General features: G+C 53.3%; 3 non-coding genes across 3 annotated transcripts; 2 read left to right on the forward strand and 1 right to left on the reverse strand.

Annotated features, from left to right (window-relative positions):
• The first annotated feature begins 3,413 nt into the window (after positions 1 to 3,413).
• On the forward strand, positions 3,414 to 3,485 carry TRNAQ-CUG. The gene has a single exon. It is a non-coding gene; the product is annotated as a tRNA-Gln (tRNA).
• Positions 3,486 to 8,508: 5,023 nt separating this feature from the next.
• Positions 8,509 to 8,590, reverse strand: TRNAS-AGA. Its single transcript has one exon. It is a non-coding gene; the product is annotated as a tRNA-Ser (tRNA).
• A 9,272-nt stretch (positions 8,591 to 17,862) lies between these two features.
• Positions 17,863 to 17,936, forward strand: TRNAI-AAU. Its single transcript has one exon. It is a non-coding gene; the product is annotated as a tRNA-Ile (tRNA).
• Positions 17,937 to 19,519: the final 1,583 nt, after the last annotated feature.

Genomic DNA, 19,519 nt, shown 5'->3' on the forward strand with positions numbered 1-19,519 from the left:
CTATTGCCTAGTCTGTGCTTAATCAATAACCTGAGCATTGCTTTACCTTAAGCCAGGAGTAAATGTAATAAACATGTGTGTGGTTTGCCAGCACAGCATATTTTCACTACAACCAACCTATCTAACACCTAACACACATTTGAATTTCTTCTTTTCACACTGTTGCTCATTCTCAGGTTCTGCTTTGTCTCCAGACAGATCCATTCTCTTTCAGGACAGCCTTGCTCTTTCTGTCTGTGTCATTCACTGAGGTGTCGGAGTAAACACTCCCCTTCCTTCTATTCTCAGACAAACACTAGTATTAAGTGTTTGCTACTGATGGGTCTAGAAAGGATTTGTCAAGTGGAAGATGCTGTTTCTGGGGGATTGCTCCCAAGATCCAGTACTTTGGGTTCAAACATCTCCCAGCTTCCTTGGGGAACATAACACCCAGGCTTTGTTGCAATATACAAGGAGGAAGGAGTTTTTCCACCCCAGCTGAGACTTGAACCCACAATCTCTGGCTTAGGAAGCCAATGCCTTACCCATTAGGCCACTGGGGCCCTGAAAAGCAGGAAAAAGAAGGATGGAAATTCCCTCTCAGGATTGCACATTCCTCACATTCACTCAGAAGCCAAATACCCATTTAATGGCCTTACAGAAACGTCTGCATCCCCTGGCAACGAGGCAACTGGGCAGGTCGCTGACAGAGCTGAGCACCACCTTTCTGCCAGCCATCGTTAGAGAAGAACCCCACCCTAGAGTCACCCCTCCCTCCTTCAGCACCTCCACGGCTGTGGCTCTGAGCGGCAGTAGGATGATTAGGGGGCGAATCCGGGGCTGGAAGGAGGGTTAGGTCGGCCTGTAAGGAGTAACCAGGTGGGGCAGACCCGGGGGAGGCTGTGGGCTGCTGGTCGGTTGTTGGAATCCGAGCTCTAGATCAAAGCTGCACAGCGACCTGACACCCAGGGTTATAAGGCCGACAGAGTGACCCCCTTACTGGCCTCGGTGACCCCCAAACCCTTGTCACTAAGGGCATTGAGGAGTCTCTGTCCCTTAATAACTTCTGGGAGCTCCCCAGCAGGCTGCGGGCGTCAGCCGCCTCCTGCCTCACAGGTTAGACTCTTGGTGCTGTGCCAGCCGCCCCCTCGCTTGCAGGCCCAGTGAAAGAAGCAGGAGGCCTGGTGCTGGCAGAAGAGGGTTTTGATTAATCGACCTCTGTGTGCTGGGCACAGGACGCTTCCACTCAGTAGCACAGCTGGGGGGGAGCAGGGGAAGCAGCTAAGGGCGCCGGGTTCCTCCGGTGGGGGTGTGGAGCAGCCGTTCGTTTTCCTGTTCGCGCTCCTCTGCGGTGTGAAAATCGGGGAGGGGAGGCAGAAGCCCCACTTCCCTCCCGAAATGACGCCCAGTGGGGGAAGCCAGGACAACAGGGGGGGCGGCAAGTGGTGGCCAGACTCTCACCGCCAGGGTCTAGTCTAGCTCAGGGTCCAGCTCAACTTCCTCCCCGCGCCACTGGCCCCCAGTCCCCTTCCACCACCAGGTCAACCCGGGCACTAGGGCAGGAACAGGGTGAGGCAGCAAGTCAAGCTGAGCAAGGCAGGAAAAAGTGAGTCCTGTCTTCATGGGCCGCTCCCAATGACGTCCTTTTTGTGTGCAACTGCTGCAAAAACATCTCGAGCAGAGAAGCAACAGGCCAAAATATTACCATGCAGCTGCCAAAGTAGCTCAGTTGGGAGAGCATTAAATTGAAGTTCTAAAGGTCCCTAGTTCAATCCCAGGCTTTGGCAGGACCTTTCATCCCTCTTTGCACAGTGGTGGCTTGTTTTCTGGGAGCACAGTGGTCCCTGCACCCAAGGTGAGTCCCTGAGCTTGGGCTCTGCAGTAGGGAAAGTTATTGTGGGCTTCTGCCCCTAATTGGCTGGCCTGACATTTAACAATGAGGGACAGGAGCTGTCTCTCCTAAGTGAGTTATTGGTGGACCCAATATGGCAGGAAGAGAGTGCTAGAGGGGGTGCTGGGCAGTGACAGGCAGGTATAGAGGATGAAAACTCTTCTGTGCAGCTGAGGGAGGGCAGTACCAGGGAAGGGGCATGTGTGAAAGTGGCCCTGTGGAAGGGAGTTGGGGGCCCAGGAGGAGGCACTTGATGTTCAGTGCCTTGGAGCAGCTGGACTTGGACATGGTGGGTGTTCAGGAAATGCACATTAACAGCTCTAGGGTAGCTTGATGGGCAGAGGGTGATTGGAGGAAGGGCCCATCCCTCTGGTCCTCCAGGCCAGGGAAGAATGATGGGGTTGGAGTCTTGTTCTTCACATTCGCAGTGCGAGTACAGAAGGGGCTGGAGCTCCGACCAGGGAGGGCATTACTGGTGGCTTTGTGCTCCATGGCACTGGTTACTGCTATATTAGTGTGTATGGTCCCCAGTTAAGGCATGAAAGGAAAGTTCAATGAAGGAACTGGCTCCCTTCTTCTAGACCGCACGGTGTTTGGTGTCGGGGGGGATTTCAATTGTTGCACCGGCCTGAGGACTGCTGGTCCTGTTTTCCCGACCGTCAGAGGAAACTCTTCTATGATGAGCACTACCTGGCGCAGGTCTGTAGCGAGGTCGGCTTAGAGGACGTGTTTCTCCATAATGGAACCAGTGGAGTGTGGGTGATAGCCTCCTATTCCTCTGACCTGAGCTCACAGCAGCCGCAGAGGGGATACACCTTTCTGCAGGGACAGGCCAGGAGTCGCACTGACGGGATTTACGTGAAGGAGAGCACGTCGACAGCCCAGTGCAGGGTGGAGCCAATGGACTGTTCGGATCACGCAGCTCTCACCGTGTGCTCAATGTGGGCAATTCCCTGACCCAGGGTAGAGGATATTGGAAGCTGAACATCCAGAGCTTGCAAGATAAAGGAGCAGGGGGGTGAGGCCTGGAGGTGTTGGCAGAATGGGAAAGCATCAGAGGATCCTATGGCAACCAGGGGGATTGGTGGGAGTCGGTGAGGGAGGAGTTGGCGGCTTTGTTCCAGCGGTCAGGGAAACACCACAACATTAAAGAAACCAACAGTGCAAAGTCCTGCACTGTCACCTGTGGGATTTCCACAAGACCATCCAGGCAGGGGAGCCAGTCAGCGTGTGACTGTACGATCGGATCAAGCGACAGCTGCCCGAGTTCCAGGAGATGAGGCTGCAGCTGGCCGATATGAGCGGGAGCACCGAGTGAAGGGAGGGGGTGGCCTCCCCTGACATTTTTGCAGCCTGCATGGAATGGAGACAAAGCAGGGGGATGTGGGGACTCAGGGCAGGACCTACGGATCCGGTAGTGCAGGACCACAGTCACTGGAGGAGGAGAGAGAGACCCGCGAGAGGAAGCTGATGGTGGGAAGCAATAAGTGCAGAGTGCAAACCAGCCAAGAGTCACAGGGGTCTAGAAAATGAAATAGCAGCAGGTCCCATGGTGTAATGGGCAGCACTCAGGACTCTGAATCCTGGAATCTGAGTTCAAATCTCCGTGGGACCTCATGGTGATACGTTGCTTTGCTACAAAGCCCTGGAGCTCAATGTGTTTGGCTACCTTCTCTCAGGGTCAACTAGAGTGAGGATTTTCCCTCTTGCTGGGTGACTGATCCCCACTGGAGATAGGTCTTTGGTCCGGCTGGTTCAATGGGCTGGTGGCTATAGATTGGGGTCCTAGAACTTAACAGTCTGGCTAGAGATTCCTGTGGGTGGACCATACGGTTGTTTCTCACTGCTTCACCTGATGTCCATAACTTTGGTCCCTGCAGCTGCCACACTCTTCCTCTTGCTCACATGGCATTTAAAGGAAGGAGGGCCAGGGCCAGGCTTCATAGTCAGGGCTAGGCAGGAGGGAGGCAGAGTCCCAGGCTGGAGCCCAACACACCTCTCCTCCTCTGGGCACCTGGGGTGTTGTTCCCCCCTGTTCAGGCACCCCTGGGGCCCTGCACTTCACACAGCTCTCCCTGATTTCAGCTGTTAGTGAGGGATCCTCACTGCTAGCGCAGACTGGGCAGTTTCTTGCATGAGAGACACTGTCCCAAAGCAGGACTAATGCTTAGAGCTGGTTATCAGTGATTTCAGATCTGTTGGTCTGCAGCAAGACTCTCCATTGAGTCTTAACCAGCTCTGTTATTACACAGGGAAGAACAAAAGGGTGAAATGGTGCCTGGAACCCTTAAGAAGAATCCACCCCACCAAGTACCAACACTTGTTGCTACCTGCTGTCAGCTCCACTGAGAATGTTTTGGGGTATCAACCTTGGCTGTATCAACCTAGGGGTCTCAAAGAATCCTAATCGACAGGTGCTCCAGTGGCACAATTGGTTAGCGCACAGTACTTATAGGGCAGTGCTGAGAGAAGCTGTGCTGAGGTTGTGAGTTCAAACCTCACCTGGAACACTGGTTTTTATTAACCAACTGGTGTCACTCCCTCATTTGGCCTGTGGAATGTAGAATTCCAGCCCAAGGGACCCTCAGGAGGGGGCTAATAAAAAATGCCCCCTTCACTTATTACCTCTTCTTCAGGTCAGAATCTACCATCCTTTCTCCCCCCCAGCCCCTGTGCCAGGATCCCTCAAGCAGAGCCTGGAGTCCTGCCCAGGGCGTCTGTACTATTGACACAGACTAAGTGACAGGGACAAAACACTCAAATCCCGCCTGGTGCGAGGAGCCAGGTTTGCGCTTCAAATTCTGTCATTGGTACATTTCCAGGCCTGGGAATGTCCCACAACAGCATTTAATGGGAAGCCTCCTGCAGAACAGTTACACTGCACAGAGCTCCTGTGGAGGTAGAATCATAGAATCATAGAATCTCAGGGTTGGAAGGGACCTCAGGAGGTCATCTAGTCCAACCCCCTGCTCAAAGCAGGACCAAACCCAACTAAATCATCCCAGCCAGGGCTTTGTCAAGCCTGACCTTAAAAACCTCTAAGGAAGGAGATTCCACTACCTCCCTAGGTAACCCCTTCCAGTTCTTCACCACCCTACTAGTGAAAAAGTTTTTCCTAATATCCAACCTAAACCTCCCCCTCTGCAACTTGAGACCATTACTCCTTGTTCTGTCATCTTCTACCACTGAGAACAGTCTAGATCCATCCTGTTTGGAACCCCCTTTCAGGTAGTTGAAAGCAGCTATCAAATCCCCCCTCATTCTTCTCTTCTGCAGACTAAACAATCCCAGTTCCCTCAGCCTCTCCTCATAAGTCATGTGCTCCAGCCCCCTAATCATTTTTGTTGCCCTCCGCTGGACTCTCTCCAATTTATCCACATCCTTCTTGTAGTGTGGGGCCCAAAACTGGACACAGTACTCCAAATGAGGCCTCACCAGTGCTGAGTAGAGGGGGATGATCACATCCCTTGATCTGCTGGAAATGCCCCTACTTATACAACCCAAAATGCCATTAGCCTTCTTGGCAACAAGGGCACACTGTTGACTCATATTCAGCTTTTCGTCCACCGTAACCCCTAGGTCCTTTTCTGCAGAACTGCTACCCAGCCATTCGGTCCCTAGTCTGTAGCAGTGCATGGGATTCTTCCGTCCTAAGTGCAGGACTCTGCACTTGTCCTTGTTGAACCTCATCATATTTCTTTTGGCCCAATCCTCTAATTTGTCTAGGTCCCTCTGTATCCTATCCCTACCCTCTAGCGTATCAACCACTCCTCCCAGTTTAGTGTCATCTGCAAACTTGCTAAGGGTGCAGTCCACACCATCCTCCAGATCGTTAATGAAGATATTGAACAAAACCGGCCCCAGCACCGACCCTTGGGGCACTCCACTTGATACCGGCTGCCATCTAGACATGGAACCATTGATCACTACCCGTTGAGCCCGACCATCTAGCCAGTTTTCTATCCACCTTACCGTCCATTCATCCAGCCCAGACTTCTTTAACTTGCTGGCAAGAATACTGTGGGAGACTGTATCAAAAGCTTTGCTAAAATCCAGAAATAGTACATCCACTGCTTTCCCCTCATCCACAGAGCCGGTTATCTCGTCATAGAAGGCAATTAGGTTAGTCAGGCATGACTTGCCCTTGGTGAATCCATGCTGACTGTTCCTGATCACTTTCCCCTCCTTTAAGTGGTTCAGAATTGATTCCTTGAGGACCTGTTCCATGATTTTTCCAGGGACTGAGGTGAGACTGACTGGCCTGTAGTTCCCTGGATCTTCCTTCTTCCCTTTTTTAAAGATGGGCACTACATTAGCTTTTTTCCAGTCATCCGGGACCAACCCCGATCGCCATGATTTTTCAAAGATAATGGCCAATGGCTCTGCAATCTCATCGGCCAACTCCTTTAGCACCCTCGGATGCAGCGCATCCGGCCCCATGGACTTGTGCTCGTCTAGCTTTCCTAAATAGCCCCGAACTACTTCTTTCTCCACAGAGAGCTGGTCACCTCCTCCCCATACCGTGCTGCAGAGTGCAGCTGTCTGGGAGCTGACCTTGTCTGTGAAGACAGAGGCAAAAAAAGCATTGAGTACACTAGCTTTCTCCACATCCTCTGTCACTAGGTTCCCTCCCTCATTCAGCAAGGGGCCCACACTTTCCTTGACTTTCTTCCTGTTGCTAACATACCTAAAGAAACCCTTCTTGTTACTCCTAACATCTCTGGCTAGCTGCAACTCCAAGTGTGATTTGGCCTTCCTGATTTCACACCTGCATGCCTGAACAATACTTTTATACTCCTCCCTGGTTATTTGTCCAATCTTCCACTTCTTGTAAGCTGTTCTTTTGTGTTTAAGACGAGCAAGGATTTCACTGTTAAGCCAAGCTGGTCGCCTGCCATATTTACTTCTCTTCCTACACATCGGGATGGTTTGTTCCTGCAACCTCAATAAGGTTTCTTTGAAATACAGCCAGCTTCCCTCGACTCCTTTCCCCATCATGTTATTCTCCCAAGGGACCTTGCCCATCAGTTCCCTGAGGGAGTCAAAGTCTGCTTTTCTGAAGTCCAGGGTCTCTGTTCTACTGTTTTCCCTTTTTCCTTGTGTCAGGATCCTGAACTCGACCATCTCATGGTCACTGCCCCCCAGGTTCCCATCCACTATTGCTTCCTCTACTATTTCTTCCCTGTTTGTGAGCAGCAGGTCAAGAAGAGCTTTTCCCCTAGTTGGTTCCTCCAGCACTTGCACCAGGAAATTGGTGGGAATTAGTAACAGTTTGAGGATCGTTTGGGAAATGAGCCTTTGCTGACAAGGTTTGTCTCTGTTCATATTTCACCTTCAGGTGTTATGTTGAGGGATCTTTAGTATATTTTTGTGAGGTTAATAACTATCTCCTCAACTTTATTTACTCAACTTAAAAATTGGTCACTTGATTTTTGCATCTCCCTGTGAAAATACAACTGACACGTGTGGCTTTCTACTGGGGGTCATGATGTTAAAGTTGGGGAATTCAGTCTCTGTACTTCTGGGGGAGTGGGTTGCTTTTTTACAGCTGCCTCAGGGCCAGGCACACTGGGCTGTTAGCTGTACCCACTGTCCTTGCTGAACCCTGGGCTGCACTGCACACAGAGAAGCTGCTGTGGAGCAGGTGCAGGAAGGAGACGGGGTCACTATTCTTATTCTGAACTGCACAGTTTTCCAAATTTGGGACTAGATTCATAGATTCATAGACTTAAGGTCAGAAGGGACCATTATGATCATCTAGTCTGACCTCCTGCACAACACAGGCCGCAGAATCTCACCCACCCACTCCTGTAACAAACCCCTAACCTATGTCTGAGTTATTGAAGTCCTCAAATTGTGGCTTAAAGACCTCAAGGTTCAGGGAATCCTCCAGCAAGTGACCCGAGCCCCATGCTGCAGAGGAAGTCAAATGTCCGAGAACAATTCTAGGGGAAGGTGAACACAGAGCAATGACACTGGAGATGCCCAGACCTCCAATGGGGGCAGTGTGGAAATTAATAATGGGAAGATCATTTGTGAAATTAGTCGTCACTGACAAGATTTGTCTCTGTTCCTATTTCACGCTGTGGTGTTAGTTAGAGGAATCAGTACAGATTTTTACTATATTGATTAAACACTTAATTTTATTTAATCAAGCCAAAAACTTAGTATCACTTATTTTTTCTCTGTCCTAGCAAGAATGAATTGAATTTTGTGACTTTCTGGAAAGTGCAGCGAGATTAAATGTGGGAAATTCAGTCTCTGTGTTTGTGAGCTGATGTTTTCCTCTCACAGGTCAGTGCCTGCATTGAAATACACAGAGGGATCTAAGGGCTGGTGTACGCTGGGCACTGAACTGGCAAAGCGATGTCTCCCAGGGTGTGACCCCCCCACAAACCCACAGAGTTAAGGTGACCTAAGCCTAGGTTAGATAGTGCTAAAGAAAAAGAAGAATTGTTCTGTCCATGCAGCTATTACAGGGATGGGAAAATCCCTCCAGTCACTGTCTACTCCAAAGTGGTATAGCAGTGCCACAGCAGCATTTTAAGTGTAGACAGAGTGAAACTAGATTTATCTCCACTTCACACTGTGGATGCTCAGGTACTAAGACTACAATAATAACAACAGTGCAGTGCTTGCGTAGTTGGCAGGATTCAAACCTGCACAGGGAGACCCCAATGGATTTCTAGTCCATTGCCTTAACCACTCAGCCACAACTACTTGACATGCAGCTATTATACTGCATGATGATTTTGTTCTCACTGAATTGTCACTTCAAATTGTTTGCTCAGACCAGCTTCCCCAGCACACTCACGGCTGCACATCAGTGTAAGTGTGTTCTGGGCTGAACAGCGAGAATTCCTGCCCATTTCCCTTCTGGCTGGAGCAGGATGAGAGTGTGTTTGTGTGAATGGCATTGCTGTTGATTGTTGTTCATTCCGCACTCTGACAATTCAGACAGTCCCTTTCCTAGTCAAATCTCCAGCACATCGTTCCAATAGCAGGGGGCAGGATTTCTCTGGGGCACTGAGGGCTGGTGCATGAACTCAGCCTTGCATTCCACCCTTGATGTTTCCTGGACTAACAACAGCAACAGAAAGAAAGAGCCGAGCCAATATCTCCCTGGCAGGGATGCAGGTGCCACGTCCCCTCTGTCTGACCGTCGCCATTGCAGGAGAAAAAGGTTCACTGGCATCAAATGCCCTGGCTCAGACCAGAGACACAGGGAGGTTTTGCTGTTTATGGAACTGTGCAAAGGAAATTTTGTCTCTGTGTGAAACTGAGGTCAGAAATAAAACGTCCACATGGTGGCCCAATGCTCTAGGGAATGTGGGTGAAGGACTCGGGCTGAGAAATGATTTAACAGGGGTTTGTTTCAATTTATTGCCCTGATTAAAATCTATGGCTAAAAGGCAGACACTGTTGTTAGTACTTGTACCTGTGTTGGGATACCCCAGTGGGTGTCAAGTCCATTGCCTTCACCAGGGGCAGTCGATTATTTTAGCAAAGTACAAATTTCTTGGTCAAGGCCTAGGCTCCAGAGAAAACAATACATTGCTGATAGGAAGAAGTACGTCAAAAAATTTTGCAGCCACCATGGGCATAACTATGATGTGTCGTGTTTCACTCTTTATACCTGGCACCACCTCCTTTCCCTTTAGCCTTGTAGTTGACCAAGGGCAAAGCTGAACATCTCTTCAGATACCAGGGAGTGTTTATGTCCATTCCTGCGAGCTACACAGGGGTTTGATGTTGCTGCTTTCAGTCCTCTGGCTCTGCCGGGATAAGGAACAATTCAGGCTGTCACTGAACTGAAGGAGGAAGATCAGTTTTTGACAGGGAGAGGGATGCCTCCTCTTAAAGGTGTTTGTCTGGCTGGCAGTCCTGGTCCCCAGGTCTCGCCCGTGTGGCTCCAGCAGTTTTGGGACCGGGTCACTCCCTTGGCCCCACCGGCCACCCCCAGGCGCTCCCCCCCCCCCGGGGCCCCGGCAGTGCAGCGGAGCTGAGCAGCGTCTGCCTGCTCGCTCCAGTGGCTGCCGGCCCCTCCCAGAGTCTGCACGCCCTCCTTACCCACCCCCCAAACTCCCTCCCAGAGCCTGCACCCCCACCCCTCCTCCTGTTCCCCCTGCCCCTGCCCAGCCCAGAGCCTGCACCCAGCACCCAAACTCCCAGAGCCATAACAAGGAATTTTTGTGCCCGAGGCAAGGGCCGGCTCCAGGATCTTTGGCGGCAGGTCCCTGAGTCCCTGTCGGAGGGAAGGACCTGCGGCCGAATTGCTGCCAAAGAAGCAGCAGCGGTAGAGCTGCCGCTGAAGCGCCGCTGATCGTGGTAGAGCTGCGCCCCTCCACTCTGTGCACCCGAGGCAAGTGCCTCAATCGCCTCGCCCTTGTTACGGTGCTGCAAACTCCATCCCAGAGCCTGCACCCCAGAACCCCTCCCCCACCCAAACTCCCTCCCAGAGACCAGCCTCTCACCCCTTCTGCACCCAAACTCCCCCCAGAGCCTACACCCCTCCTGCACCACAATCCCCAGCCCAGGGCCTGCACCCCAGACCTCCTCCCCCCACCCAAACTCCCTTCCAGAGACCAGCCTCTCGCCCCTTCTGCACCCAAACTCCCCCCAGAGCCTGCACCCCTCCTGCACCCCAATCCCCAGCAGGGGGGCAGGGGTTTGAAATGAATTTAAACACTCAGCATTTTCCTGTGCAAATGAATAAAGACCTAGCAGAGCTGTCCAGCAGCTGAAATCAGTTCCAGTTCTCGGCCTCTCTAAGAGGGACACTCGGTAGCTGAGGCGTGTGGGACACCTCTGTGGTGAGGACAGGTGAAAAAATGCTGGATTCAATGAAAGCTGAGACCATAGGAGGGGAAGGTGAACGGCAGCACCACACAGGGTCATAACACTCAGACACGGGGCTTCACTGTCACCTCCCCTGTGTTTTCCATCATTTCTATCCTAAGGAACAAACCCTCCCCCTCCCCCCCCCCCCCACTGTCACACACAACCTTCTCCCCTTGAGCCCCATCCCCCCCTCCCCCTCTCCCCCCCACACGCCATGGGACACAGCCTCTCGGTGACTCACCCAGATGGGGGCTTGTCTCTGCATCTCCCCAACAGGGGAGCAGAGAGCCGAAAGGGCCACAGGAGACCAATGGAGCTAGGCAGGGATAGAAAATACTTCCCTTCCCTTCCCAAGAGTCCCATTAATCTCACCCATGGGACGTTCCAGCACTGGGTGGGCTCAAAGCACCAACCTTCCCCTCAGCAACGGAAGGGGGAACCAGCTCTATCACATGGAAGGAGACACCCCACCTCTGCTGCTGCCATCCTGCAGCCTTTAATATGGATTTGTTTTAGCTAATGCAACCCCCCCACTCCGCTAATCCATCCATGAAACATAGAGGCAAGCTCCTGAAAGCAGGGTCCAGGGGTGCAATGGGTAAGCGCCCAGTACTTACAGAGCAGTGCTGAGAGGAGTCATGCTGAGGTTGTGAGTTCAAACCTCACCTACAGCACTAGTTTCCTTTAAGCAAATGGCTTCTGCCAATCATTTTGCCCTGCAGAAAATACAATTGCAGCTCAGAAGACACCGAGGTCCCCTTGCTTTACAGAGAGCAGGGCAGATTCCACAGATCTACCAGGCTCTACTCTCCACCAGCCGCCTGTGTCAGGAGGGGTCAGGCAGAGCCCAGAGCACTGCCCCCGACTCCCCCTCAGTCTTTGCTCCCCAAACCACCTTTGGGCTCACCCTCTTCGCTGTGAGACTCAAACCCTGCCTGGCTTTCTGTATGTTGGGTTTTTTGTTGTCTGTCGTGTTGATGTGCATGTGGGTCCTGTGTAATTTTTTGTGGATGCCATGCATAGTTGTGTGTGTGTGTGTGTGTGTGTGTGTGTGTGTGTGTGTATGACTTTTGCATGCAGATTGTTTTTTGTTAAGTATTCTTTTGGTATGTGGTTTTTGTGCTTTCCTGTTGTGGGCTTTTGCTGTACCTTTTGGTGTGGATTTGTTCTATGTTTTGTGTGGCTTTCCCTTATGTGTATATGGCTCTGTGTGCTGTGTGGGTTTGGTTTTTGTTTATGTCTGTGTGGGCCTGTGCAGTCTGTGATGTTCTCTTTCTCTCTGTTTGTATCTTCATGTGTAAATTCACTGGAACTTTTCAAACTCTCCACAGCTTTGCCAATTTTCACCAGGAATTTTACTCATTAACAAATTCTCACTTGTTCCCTACCAGTTGGTGACCATTGCCCCAGGGGCCTGTCAGTCTCAGGGTCCTGATTTCCCATTGGCCCTTCCCCCTTCTATTGGGACTGGGAACTAGCCAACCAAAAAACCCCACTCAGTTTTAGTAAAGGGCCAACAGTCCCTTCCACAACCTGGGCCTGTGAGGGAGAGAGAGCTCAGTGGTTTGAGTATTGGCCTGCTAAACCCAGGTGTGTGAGCTCAGTCCTTGAGAGGGCCATTTAGGGATCTAGGATAAAAATCTGTCTGTGGATTGTCCCTGCTTTGAGCAGGGGGTTGGACTAGATACCTCCTGAGGTCCCTTCCAACCCTGGTATTCTATGATAGGGTCACCAATGGTCAGAGAAACTAGCACAAGCTGGTCCCATGGTGTAATGGTTGGCATGCTGGAATCTGAGTTCAAATCTCAGTGGGACCTTATGATAAATCCCTGGAGATCCAAGTGCTTTCCTATCTCCAGCTGTATAAGAATGAGTTGTTTACCTTTTGCTGAGTGACTCATCCCCACTGGAGCCAGGTCTTTGGTTGGAATGGGGTCTAGAAGTGGCTATGGTTTGACTGGGTGTTTGGGATTTCTGATGCCCACAAGTTTGGCCCTTGTGCTTTCTACCACACTTTTCCTCTTGCCCACATGGCGCTTGAAGAAAGGGGTGTCAGGGTCAGGTTTCATAGTCAGGGAAAGGCAGGAGGGAGGAAGAGTCCCAGGCTGGAGCCCAACACACCTCTCCTCCTCTGGGCACCTAGGACAGAGGTGGCTGGTGCTGACAGCTCCAAGGGAAGGCTTAAAAGCCACAGAGCAACCAAGGGCAGGGCAACAGGAGGGGAGAACCATGCCTATGCGTGGCCAGCAGACAGCCACAGAGACACCCAGACAGGCTGCTCCCTGGCATGCCGAACACGCACTGAAAACCACCCACAGCCAGCTGCTGATGCTTTGTGGCCAACATCAGAAGATGGTAGGAAAACAGGGCCAGGCCCCCCTAGTGGCGCCTCTTACCGTTCCCACTCTCCGTGCTCACTTTGGCAGTGGGGCAGGAGATTTTACCCCAAGAGGCTTTTCCCCAGCTGGCGAGAAGCAGAGAAACACCCAGGCTCCCAAGGTGCTATTTAGCAAGTACCCTCCAGCACAGGGACAGGCGCACACTTGCAAGAGGGAAACTGCTCCACACGCTAGCCCGGGCAGCCACCCATTTTCTTTGGCAAGTCAGGAACGGCAAAGGCGAGACTGGAAGCACCTGGGGCTCATGCCCCAGCCTTTGTGACACCCAACCCCCACCTCCTTCCCGGGGCTCTAGCTGAAGCCAGAGCATTGGCCTGAGCGGCCAAGAAGAGGTTCCAGCCCTGAAGGGAGCAGGACTTTTAGGACAAAGGTAAAATTGCACAAGCACGAAGGGACTCGAACCCTCAAATGCCTGATCCGAAGTCAGACGCCTTATCCATTAGGCCACGTGGTCACAGGAGCAAAAGCTTTCCAAGCAGTTATTTGGAAAAGGCAGACACAGTGTTTCTCAGGTCCTCTACTGAGTGGGGCCGAGACTCTCTGGGCACAAGAAGTCGAGTTCCCAGCGAGATGTGAGACAATTCTCTGGAGCCAGGTGCAGGACTTTGGCAGGGAGGCTCTGGCATGAGGGATTGGGGTGCAGCGGACAGACCAGCTATCTAGGTGCTTAGATTTGGTCTCACTGAGGAGGAGGAGGAATCCTGCTGACAGGCAGTGGCTGTGGAGAAAAAGTGGGATGTCCAGGCTGCTCCAGTCTCCTTCTTCCAGCTCCTCATCTGGCTGAGCTGCTCCACCGGCCTGGACAAGTCCTCTGCATGCTCAGCAAATAGCCCAAGAGCCATTTCTGCCCAAACCTGTGCTGGGGAGTGAGCTTCTGTCTTCCCTGTCCCACCTGCGCTAGAGCAGACCACTAGATTGAGAGAGACAGTCAACAACTATTAAGGCTAAGATTATATAAAGGGGGGTCACAGAATCTGTGACTTTCAGAGATCTCAGTGACATTTTCCACCGCAGCCCTGGGGCAGCAAGACTGGAGCTGTCGGCCGGTGGGGGCCGCACAGCTATCAGCCACCAGTGTCAGAAGGGGCTCCCACAGGACCACGCCACCACGGATGGACCCCACAACCCTCAGCTACTGTGGGTGGATCCCAGAGCTCCCAGCCATGGCGGGTTGTGCCGATCGGGTGTCCGCACTAAGCTCAGCATCAATATGGTGATCACGGGGAAGCTTGGGCTCCCCAGGTTGCCTAAGGAGGGGTGAACCGGCCCAGGTCGGGAACGGAGCAGGTCAAAACTCCTGTGCTGATCAGTAGTGGGATTGCGCCTGTGAATAGCCTCAGTGAGACACAGTCTCTTTTTAGACACCCCCCATAGAGCCTGGATGGGGGGATGGGAGCACCCACAAGCTGGGGATTCTGACTTGGGGGGAGGGATGCCCCCCTGCGACATGGATCTTGAAAAGGGGAACAGCGACACCCACACACCACAGAGCCTGGATGGGGGCAGGGGAACCACACATGGGAGCTAGTTCATGGGCTGGGGAACACACCCATATGCTCCATTGCACCATTCTTAATGAGAAGAACGGGGGCATCCGTACAACACGGATCCTTAACGGGCGGGGGGACACCCACACACTCCACTATTAACCAGGAGGGACAGGGGCACCAGACACCCCCAGTAGCGTGGAGAACACCCACATCCACCAGATCCCTCATGGGGGGTGAGACAGAGGGGATTGTAATGGGGCCCAGCGCACCCACGCACCAGGGATTGTTAAGGGTTGAAGGGACAGGGACACCCACACACACTGAGATAACGTCCTTGGAGGAACGCAAACCCTCCACAGAAGGACCTGGTCTGTTCCCTGATGGCAGCCCAGCCTGGGTGACTCAAAGTCTCTTTTTATACAGCCATGCCCCAGAGATCCTGACTAGGGGGAGAGAGACACCCACCCACCAGAGATCCTTAATGGTCTAGGGTGCACCCACACACCAGGGATTCTTATGGGTGGGAGGAATGGAGACAGCCAGACACACTGAGATCACTTCCTCCAAGGAGCCTGGGCCAGAAAGGGAGACACAGTCCCCCTTTACATATATGCCAGACAACCTTCCTCCCAATCCCTCCACACAATGTTCTTATTTGGAGTTGAAGCCAGGGAAACCACATGGAGGATTCTTATCTGGGGAACTGGGGAGACCCACTTACCAACAGAGATTCTTAAGGGCAGGAGGAACAGGGACTCCCACCTCTGCAGCATGGGGGTGGGTCGCCTGCTGGGATCATCTGGGCATATTTCACCTCGTCAGCTCCCTGCCATTGCCTTGGGGGCCCCTTGTTCGCTGCCTCTGGCACCCAGTTTAGCCTCCGTCCTGAGGGCTGAAACGCTTTGATCTATCTAAGGTCTGTGGGATCAATATGTGTCATGGTGTAATTCTGTGTTATTCGGGGGTCAGACTAGCTGAGCTAATGGCCCCTTCTGCCCTAAAACACCATGAAAACATTTCCCTGGTTTCCCCTTGTGCCTGACAGACACCACGGTGAGGGGCCCAATAGAAGATCCTGGACACAGCGCTCTGGCTCTTACTTTACTTGGGGACGTCAGCGCTTTCCTAGCAAAGCTGCTGCTAAAGCGCTGGATTTGGGGAACTGTTCGGCTCCGATTCAGAGATCTGCCTGCGGGGTGTGAACCTGCCACGAGGAGCGGGAAACGCAACCAGCAACGGGAGGCGTTGGCTGAGCTCCAGGCTGCCCCCGTGCAGCCAAAGCTTAGAACTGAGCAGCGGAGTTTGAAGCTGGCGCTAGGAGGTTGCTGAACATGCGGGGCACGAAGGCTCCTGCGTGTAACGCTTGGTGGGTGGGCAGCTGAGCGTAGCTGATTGCCGGAGTTCAGGGCTGCACCCCGGGGTGCTGAGCAGGTGTCTGTGCTTAGGTTGGCCTCGCTATGATGGTTCCTGGGAAGTTTGGGGTCACCAGTCTCCCTAAAGAGAGAGGAGCCAGGTCAGCCCACGAAAGGAGGCCGGCAAAACTCTGGTACCAATAGACAGTGGGACTGCCCCTGTGAAGAGCCACTGCAGCCCCGCCAGGGAGAGCCGGTCTCTCTTTATGCAGCCCCCCCCCCACTCACCCATTCCTCAGGACAAGGGTTGTGCTCAAAGATCTGTGCCCCGTGTTTTTACCTCTGTGTGAAGCGTGCAGTGCAAATAACCCTCAGCGCAAAATGTAAGTTCAAGGCTCCACTTCCACCGGCTCAGGCAAGATGGTGCAGAGGAGCCCCTGGGTGGCTGTGGGCCTGGGGAGGATGGCTTTTGATTTTTCGGCCTGACCGCTATGGGCAGCCAGGCCAAAAGTCAGATGGCCGGCTCTCCCGTCCACCAGGCGCCCTTAGTTGACCGGCTCGGAGAATGCGGGCATCGCCCCCCACTACCTCTCGCATGCAAAGCGAGCGCTCTGCCGCTTGAGCTAATTCCCCGCAGCTGGCCTGACTCTCAGGCACCGGGCAAAAAAAGGCAAGGGCTCTGTGGCCTTAAGCAGAACACAGCCTGAAATGGGGAGGGGGGCGCTACCCAGAGCTGGGGAAGGGGGTCTGAGTCCCAGCCACGCTCCTCGGCACAAACACCAACGTTCCCTCCCTGGAGTGTGTCTGGGCTGAGAGTTAGCCCCTGAAACAAGCACCAAGCTTCAGAAGACAACGCAGGGATAGATCACTTGACGATTGCCTGCTCTGGCCATTGCCTCTGAAGCGCCTGGCATCGGTTACTGTCAGAAGACGTGATAGTGGCCTAGATGGACCATCGGTCTCACCCAGGAGGGCCGTTCTTATCTTCACCACTTTCCTCTAACCCAAGCAAAGCCAGAAGCAGGCCCAGCTCAGCAACTCTAGCAGACTCCCTGGCCCCTGGCCCAGCATACAGCAAAACGACCCTGCCTCCGCCAGGATAGACAGCCACCAACTCCCTCTTCCAGACCAACGCAGCCCTTCCCCGCTTTGGCTGTCTCCAAGCTGTCTGCGTGCTCTGCTCTGCTCCATGGCTGCCATGCTGCCTGAGATCAGGAGGCTGCGAGGTCTCACGGTCTCAGCTGAGCTGGTATCGCATGCCACCCCGCCCATCTCCTCATTCCCTTCATGGCCCCCTGGGATGTGAGTAATTCTGTATTTGAGTGGCTCTCCCTCCCGGCCAATGAGCTTGGCGTAGACTAGCAGGGAGGGAGGAGGAAAGGGATTGTGCTCCAGTGAGAGCTCAGAAAGAAAGGTGCAGGTCCCCGACTAGAGCCCAGCCCAGCAGAGCAAAGCAGAGCAGAGCAGGCTGGAGAATGTGTGTCTGGGTCTGACTACTTCTCCCATGCTCTTCCATTTGAGCTAACTTCCCCCAGCTGTCTCCAGCCTCCCAGTCAGCGCAAGGGGGAGAAGGGCCGGGGTGGAAGAGCTTTGTGCTCCGCAAGGGCTGGCTTTTTGGGAGGCCAAGCGGGGAGAGGGATGGAGGCCACTGGAGGAGCTGAGCCGGCTGACTGTCCATGGCTTCTAAAAGAAGGGCAAGAGAAGGTCCCGCAGCTGCCTTGCCGCTGGAGAACGCGGGCATTGATCCCGCTGCCTCTCGCATGCGAAGCGAGCGCTCTACCACTTGAGCTAATTCTCCTACTTTGGCAGGTGGCGTCTTGATCCATTCATTCGATAACGGAGGCCACATCATTCCCCGCGCCAGCCAGTGACTCCTTCCAAAAGGGTCAGGCAAGAGAAGGCACCCCGTAGGCCGGCTAGCTCAGGTGGTTAGAGCATGGTGCTAATAACGCCAAGGTCATGGGTTCAAGCCCCATGCTGGCCACTCCGGGTGCAGGTGGGAGAGGGCGGCTTCTGCTCTTTTGGCTGACTGCTAGGGGGGGCAGAGGCCAAAACCAGGTGTGCCGGGAGTGGGCAAGAGCCCTGCTGGGCGCAGGCGCCGGGCAGGACTAGGCTCCGGACACCTCCTTGGGCTCCCCTCCCTGGGCTCCTCGCTCTACCTGCTGCCTGAAAGGAACTTGGGCCCGGGGAGGAGACGGGTGAGCCCGGCCGGCTGCCTTCCAGGCTCATAGGAGGCCAGGCTTGAGCTGCCCGCCCGCAAAGCCAAAATCGCAGGCCTGCCGGCTCGCCCCCATTGTCCACAGAGGGTTGACCTGATGGCCCGAATTCTTGCCGGCCGCCAGCTCCACCCAAATGGACCCAACGCCGGATCACGCTCCCCAGCCCAAGCCACAGAGGAAGGCTTAATCCTCGGCACCCCAACCTAGGGGAGAGGCTTCACACTCCGCCGGCGCAGGGTGACCTTTGGGACTTCCCTGGACACCATCCTCCCACCGCCCACAGCCAGACCCCCCAAGCCCACCCCTCCGACAGGAAGGAGCAGGAGGACCACTCCGCCCAGGGGCACCACCACTCGAAGTCAGCTTAACTTGCTTCCTCTTCTACCCCTTTCCTCCCAAGTTATGCGCGCCTCACGGGAGACGGCCCTGGGAAGACGCAGGCACCGCACTCTGACTGGCGCAAGCCAAACGCCCACACCGAGAGTTTAGCACGGGCTCTTGAGGCACTGGAGGAACCCCATGCAGACGCACTGACGGAGCTAAGCTTTACGGCCAAGGGCCCTACCTGTGCAGAAAGCCAACTTGCTTGTGAAAAAGACTCCTCTTTCGGCTCCCCTTCCAAACTGCCAAATGCCTCCAAATGGAAAAACACACACACTGAAACACCAAAATGCTTTGGGTGAAGGGATAGCTCAGTGGTTTGAGCCTTGGCCTGCTAAATCCACAGTTGGGAGTTCAATCCTTGCAGGGGTCACTTAGGGATCTGGGGCAGAAATTGGTCCTGCTAGTGAAGGCAGGGGGCTGGACTCAATGACTTTTCAAGGTCCCTTCCAGCTCTAGGAGATTGGCATACCTCCAATTATTACGTATCCCTCCATAAAAGAATCATGTTGTCATACATACTGGCCCCATCATGTGGCCATTGCCTTTCCTCCTCTCTGATGAAAGTTTTAGTATTTTTCACAGAAACTTACTTTCCTCAGGAGAGACCTGGGAACCAGGGCTTCCAGCCACACAAACACTTTTAAGAGGAGGCGTCATCTGTCAAAAAATGATCTCCCTTCCTCAGTTCAGTGAGAGCCTGAAATGTTACTTATCCCGGCAGAGCCGGAGGCTTGAAACAGCAACATCAAACCCCTGTGTAGCTCACTGGAATGAACACTCCCTTGTATCTGAAGTGATGTCTAGTTTTACCCTTGGTAAACTACAAGACTAAAGGGAAAGAAGGTGGTGCCAGATATAAGGAGTGAAACATGAAACAATCGTCATAGTTATGCCCATAGTGACTGCAAAATCTTTCTATATACTTCTTATTATCATCAGTGTATTATTTTCTCTGGCATCTAGA

The sequence above is a fragment of the Mauremys mutica genome, unplaced genomic scaffold, assembly GCF_020497125.1.
Source record: "Mauremys mutica isolate MM-2020 ecotype Southern unplaced genomic scaffold, ASM2049712v1 Super-Scaffold_100095, whole genome shotgun sequence".
NCBI classification, from domain to species: domain Eukaryota; kingdom Metazoa; phylum Chordata; order Testudines; family Geoemydidae; genus Mauremys; species Mauremys mutica.